The sequence below is a fragment of the Halictus rubicundus genome, unplaced genomic scaffold (genome assembly GCF_050948215.1).
Source record: "Halictus rubicundus isolate RS-2024b unplaced genomic scaffold, iyHalRubi1_principal scaffold0020, whole genome shotgun sequence".
In the NCBI taxonomy this organism is placed as follows: domain Eukaryota; kingdom Metazoa; phylum Arthropoda; class Insecta; order Hymenoptera; family Halictidae; genus Halictus; species Halictus rubicundus.
Window position 1 is genome coordinate 2310913 of NW_027488561.1, and position 7784 is coordinate 2318696.

Genomic DNA, 7784 nt, shown 5'->3' on the forward strand with positions numbered 1-7784 from the left:
ATAGGGTAGAGGATAGGATAGGATAGAGGATAGGATAGGATAGAGGATAGGATAGGATAGAGGATAGGATAGGATAAAGGACACGAGACGATAGAGGATAGAATAGGATAGAGGATAGGATAGAGAATAGGATCGGATAGAGGATAGGATAGGGGATTGGATAGGATAGAGGACAGGAGACGATAGAGGATAGAATAGGATAGAGGATAGGATAGAGAATAGGATAGGATAGAGGATAGGATAGGATAGAGTATAGGATATAGGATTGGATAGGATAGGATAGAGGATAGGATAGGATAGAGGATAGGATAGGATAGAGGATAGGATAGAGAATAGGACAGGATAGAGGATAGGATAGGATAGGATAGACGATAGGATGGGATAGAGGATAGGATAGAGAATAGGATACTATAGAGGATAGGATAGGATAGAGGATAGGATAGAGAATAGGATAGGATAGAGGATACGATAGGATAGAGTATAGATTAGGATAGAGTATAGATTAGGATAGAGTATAGGATAGGATAGAGGATACGATAGGATAGAGGATAGGATAGGATAGAGGATAGGATAGGATAGAGGACAGGAGACGATAGAGGATAGAATAGGATAGAGGATAGGATAGAGAATAGGATCGGATAGAGGATAGGATAGGATAGAGGATAGGATAGGATAGAGGATAGGATAGTATAGAGGATAGGATAGAGGATAGGATAGTATAGAGGATAGGATAGGATAGAGTATAGGATAGGATAGAGGATAGGATAGGATAGAAGATACGATAGGATAGAGGATAGGATAGGATAGAGGATAGGATAGGATAGAGGATAGGATAGGATAGAGTATAGGATAGAGGATAGGATACGATAGAGGATAGGGTAGGATAGGGGATAGGATAGTATAGAGGATAGGATAGGATAGAGGATAGGATAGGAGAGAGGATATGATAGGATTGAGGATAGGATAGGTTAGAGGATAGGATAGAGAATAGGACAGGATAGAGGATAGGATAGGATAGGATAGACGATAGGATAGGATAGAGGATAGGATAGGATAGAGGATAGGATAGGATAGAGTATAGGATATACGATTGGATAGGATAGAGGATAGGATACGATAGAGGATAGGGTAGGATAGGGGATAGGATAGGATAGAGGATAGGATAGGATAGAGGATAGGATAGGATAGAGGATAGGATAGGATAGAGGACAGGAGACGATAGAGGATAGAATAGAGAATAGGATAGGATAGAGGATACGATAGGATAGAGTATAGATTAGGATAGAGTATAGGATAGGATAGAGGTTAGGATAGGATAGAGGATAGGATAGGAGAGAGGATAGGATAGGATAGAGGATAGGATAGGATAGAGGATAGGATAGGATAGAGGATAGGATAGGATAGAGTATAGGATAGGATAGAGGATAGGATAGGATAGAAGATAGGATAGGATAGAGGATAGGATAGGATAGAGGATAGGATAGGATAGAGGATAGGATAGGATAGAGTATAGGATAGAGGATAGGATACGATAGAGGATAGGGTAGGATAGGGGATAGGATAGTATAGAGGATAGGATAGGATAGAGGATAGGATAGGAGAGAGGATATGATAGGATTGAGGATAGGATAGGTTAGAGGATAGGATAGAGAATAGGACAGGATAGAGGATAGGATAGGATAGGATAGACGATAGGATAGGATAGAGGATAGGATAGGATAGAGTATAGGATATAGGATTGGATAGGATAGGAGAGAGGATAGGATAGGATAGAGGATAGGATAGGATAGAGGATAGGATAGGATAGGATAGACGATAGGATGGGATAGAGGATAGGATAGAGAATAGGATACTATAGAGGATAGGATAGGATAGAGGATGGGATAGAGAATAGGATAGGATAGAGAATATCATAGGATAGAGGATACGATAGGATAGGATAGAGTATAGAATAGGATAGAGGATAGAATAAGATAGAGGATAGGATAGGATAGAGGATAGGATAGGATAGAGGATAGGATAGGATGGAGTATAGGATATACGATTCGATAGGATAGAGGATAGGATACGATAGAAGATAGGTTAGGATAGCGGATAGGATAGGATAGAGGATAGGATAGGATAGAGCATAGGATCGGATAGAGGATAGGATAGGATAGAGTATAGGATATAGGATTGGATAGGAAAGGGATAGAGGATAGGATAGGATAGAGGATAGGATAGAGAATAGGACAGGATAGAGGATAGGATAGGATAGGATAGACGATAGGATAGGATAGAGGATAGGATAGAGAATAGGATACTATAGAGGATAGGATAGGATAGAGGATAGGATAGGATGGAGTGTAGGATATAGGATTGGATAGGATAGAGGATAGGATACGATAGAGGATAGGATAGGATAGAGGATAGGATAGGATAGAAGATAGGATAGGATAGAGGATAGGATAGGATAGAGGATAGGATAGGATAGAGGACAGGAGACGATAGAGGATAGAATAGGATAGAGTATAGGATAGAGGATAGGATACGATAGAGGATAGGGTAGGATAGGGGATAGGATAGTATAGAGGATAGGATAGGATAGAGGATAGGATAGGAGAGAGGATATGATAGGATTGAGGATAGGATAGGATAGAGGATAGGATAGGATAGAGTATAGGATAGGATAGAGGATAGGATAGGATAGAAGATAGGATAGGATAGAGGATAGGATAGGATAGAGGATAGGATAGGATAGAGGATAGGATAGGATAGAGTATAGGATAGAGGATAGGATACGATAGAGGATAGGGTAGGATAGGGGATAGGATAGTATAGAGGATAGGATAGGATAGAGGATAGGATAGGAGAGAGGATATGATAGGATTGAGGATAGGATAGGTTAGAGGATAGGATAGAGAATAGGACAGGATAGAGGATAGGATAGGATAGGATAGACGATAGGATAGGATAGAGGATAGGATAGGATAGAGTATAGGATATAGGATTGGATAGGATAGGAGAGAGGATAGGATAGGATAGAGGATAGGATAGGATAGAGGATAGGATAGGAAAGGATAGACGATAGGATGGGATAGAGGATAGGATAGAGAATAGGATACTATAGAGGATAGGATAGGATAGAGGATAGGATAGAGAATAGGATAGGATAGAGAATATCATAGGATAGAGGATACGATAGGATAGGATAGAGTATAGAATAGGATAGAGGATAGAATAAGATAGAGGATAGGATAGGATAGAGGATAGGATAGGATAGAGGATAGGATAGGATGGAGTATAGGATATACGATTCGATAGGATAGAGGATAGGATACGATAGAAGATAGGTTAGGATAGCGGATAGGATAGGATAGAGGATAGGATAGGATAGAGCATAGGATCGGATAGAGGATAGGATAGGATAGAGTATAGGATATAGGATTGGATAGGAAAGGGATAGAGGATAGGATAGGATAGAGGATAGGATAGAGAATAGGACAGGATAGAGGATAGGATAGGATAGGATAGACGATAGGATAGGATAGAGGATAGGATAGAGAATAGGATACTATAGAGGATAGGATAGGATAGAGGATAGGATAGGATGGAGTGTAGGATATAGGATTGGATAGGATAGAGGATAGGATACGATAGAGGATAGGATAGGATAGAGGATAGGATAGGATAGAGGACAGGAGACGATAGAGGATAGAATAGGATAGAGGATAGGGTAGAGAATAGGATCGGATAGAGGATAGGATAGGATAGAGTATAGATTAGGATAGAGTATAGGATAGGATAGAGGATAGGATAGGATAGAGGATAGGATAGGATAGAGGATAGGATAGGATAGAGGATAGGATAGGATAGAGGATAGGATAGGATAGAGGACAGGAGACGATAGAGGATAGAATAGGATAGAGGATAGGATAGAGAATAGGATCGGATAGAGGATAGGATAGGGGATTGGATAGGATAGAGGACAGGAGACGATAGAGGATAGAATAGGATAGAGGATAGGATAGAGAATAGGATATAATAGAGGATACGAGAGGATAGAGTATAGAATAGGATAAAGGACAGGATAGGATAGTGGATGTGATAGGATAGAGGATATTATAGGATAGAGGATACGATATTATAGAGGATAGGATAGGATAGAGGATAGGATCGGATAGAGGATAGGATAGAGAATAGGATAGGATAGAGGATAGGATAGGATAGGGGATACGATAGGATAGAGTATAGGATATACGATTGGATAGGATGGAGGATAGTATACGATAGAGGATAGGGTAGGATAGGGGATAGGATAGGATAGAAGATAGGATAGGATAGAGGATAGGATAGGAGAGAGGATATGATATGATTGAGGATAGGATAGGATAGAGGATAGGATAGAGAATAGGACAGGATAGAGGATAGGATAGGATAGGATAGACGATAGGATAGGATAGAGGATAGGATAGGATAGAGGATAGGATAGGATAGAGGATGGGATAGGATAGAGGATAGGATAGGATAGAGTATAGGATATACGATTGGATAGGATGGAGGATAGTATACGATAGAGGATAGGGTAGGATAGAGGATAGGATAGGATAGAGGACAGGAGACGATAGAGGATAGAATAGGATAGAGGATAGGATAGAGAATAGGATCGGATAGAGGCTAGGATAGGATAGAGTATAGATTAGGATAGAATATAGGATAGGATAGAGGATAGGATAGGGTAGAGGATAGGATAGGATAGAGGATAGGATAGGATAGAGGATAGGATAGGATAGAGGATAGGATAGGATAAAGGACACGAGACGATAGAGGATAGAATAGGATAGAGGATAGGATAGAGAATAGGATCGGATAGAGGATAGGATAGGGGATTGGATAGGATAGAGGACAGGAGACGATAGAGGATAGAATAGGATAGAGGATAGGATAGAGAATAGGATAGGATAGAGGATACGAGAGGATAGATTATAGAATAGGATAAAGGACAGGATAGGATAGTGGATGTGATAGGATAGAGGATATTATAGGATGGAGGATACGATATTATAGAGGATAGGATAGGATAGAGGATAGGATCGGATAGAGGATAGGATCGGATAGAGGATAGGATAGAGAATAGGATAGGATAGAGGATAGGATAGGATAGAGGATAGGATAAGATACAGGATAGGATCGGACCGAGGATAGGATCGAGGATCGGATAGGATACGATAGAGGATAGGATAGGATAGAGGATAGGATAGGATAGAGAATAGGATAGGGTAGAAGATATTATAGGATAGAGGATACGATATTATAGAGGATAGGATAGGATAGAGGATAGGATCGGATAGAGGATAGGATAGGGGATAGGATAGGATAGAGTATAGGATATACGATTGGATAGGATGGAGGATAGTATACGATAGAGGATAGGGTAGGATAGGGGATAGGATAGGATAGAGGATAGGATAGGATAGAGGATAGGATAGGAGAGAGGATATGATAGGATTGAGGATAGGATAGGATAGAGGATAGGATAGAGAATAGGACAGGATAGAGGATAGGATAGGATAGGATAGACGATAGGATAGGATAGAGGATAGGATAGGATAGAGGATAGGATAGGATAGAGGATGGGATAGGATAGAGGATAGGATAGGATAGAGTATAGGATATACGATTGGATAGGATGGAGGATAGTATACGATAGAGGATAGGGTAGGATAGAGGATAGGATAGGATAGAGGACAGGAGACGATAGAGGATAGAATAGGATAGAGGATAGGATAGAGAATAGGATCGGATAGAGGATAGGATAGGATAGAGTATAGATTAGGATAGAATATAGGATAGGATAGAGGATAGGATAGGGTAGAGGATAGGATAGGATAGAGGATAGGATAGGATAGAGGATAGGATAGGATAGAGGATAGGATAGGATAAAGGACACGAGACGATAGAGGATAGAATAGGATAGAGGATAGGATAGAGAATAGGATCGGATAGAGGATAGGATAGGGGATTGGATAGGATAGAGGACAGGAGACGATAGAGGATAGAATAGGATAGAGGATAGGATAGAGAATAGGATAGGATAGAGGATACGAGAGGATAGATTATAGAATAGGATAAAGGACAGGATAGGATAGTGGATGTGATAGGATAGAGGATATTATAGGATGGAGGATACGATATTATGGAGGATAGGATAGGATAGAGGATAGGATCGGATAGAGGATAGGATAGAGAATAGGATAGGATAGAGGATAGGATAGGATAGAGGATAGGATAAGATACAGGATAGGATCGGACCGAGGATAGGATCGAGGATCGGATAGGATACGATAGAGGATAGGATAGGATAGAGGATAGGATAGGATAGAGATTAGGATAGGGTAGAAGATATTATAGGATAGAGGATACGATATTATAGAGGATAGGATAGGATAGAGGATAGGATCGGATATAGGATAGGATAGGGGATAGGATAGGATAGAGTATAGGATATACGATTGGATAGGATGGAGGATAGTATACGATAGAGGATAGGGTAGGATAGGGGATAGGATAGGATAGAGGATAGGATAGGATAGAGGATAGGATAGGAGAGAGGATATGATAGGATTGAGGATAGGATAGGATAGAGGATAGGATAGAGAATAGGACAGGATAGAGGATAGGATAGGATAGGATAGACGATAGGATAGGATAGAGGATAGGATAGGATAGAGGATAGAATAGGATAGAGGATGGGATAGGATAGAGGATAGGATAGGATAGAGTATAGGATATACGATTGGATAGGATGGAGGATAGTATACGATAGAGGATAGGGTAGGATAGAGGATAGGATAGGATAGAGGACAGGAGACGATAGAGGACAGGAGACGATAGAGGATAGAATAGGATAGAGGATAGGATAGAGAATAGGATCGGATAGAGGATAGGATAGGATAGAGTATAGATTAGGATAGAATATAGGATAGGATAGAGGATAGGATAGGGTAGAGGATAGGATAGGATAGAGGATAGGATAGGATAGAGGATAGGATAGGATAGAGGATAGGATAGGATAGAGGACACGAGACGATAGAGGATAGAATAGGATAGAGGATAGGATAGAGAATAGGATCGGATAGAGGATAGGATGGGGGATTGGATAGGATAGAGGACAGGAGACGATAGAGGATAGAATAGGATAGAGGATAGGATAGAGAATAGGATAGGATAGAGGATGCGAGAGGATAGAGTATAGAATAGGAAAAAGGACAGGATAGGATAGTGGATGTGATAGGATAGAGGATATTATAGGATGGAGGATACGATATTATAGAGGATAGGATAGGATAGAGGATAGGATCGGATAGAGGATAGGATAGAGAATAGGATAGGATAGAGGATAGGATAGGATAGAGGATAGGATAGGATAGAGTATAGGATATACGATTGGATAGGATGGAGGATAGTATACGATAGAGGATAGGGTAGGATAGGGGATAGGATAGGATAGAGGATAGGATAGGATAGAGGATAGGATCGGATAGAGGATAGGATAGGGGATAGGATAGGATAGAGTATAGGATATACGATTGGATAGGATGGAGGATAGTATACGATAGAGGATAGGGTAGGATAGGGGATAGGATAGGATAGAGGATAGGATAGGATAGAGGATAGGATCGGATAGAGGATAGGATAGGGGATAGGATAGGATAGAGTATAGGATATACGATTGGATAGGATGGAGGATAGTATACGATAGAGGATAGGGTAGGATAGGGGATAGGATAGGATAGAAGATAGGA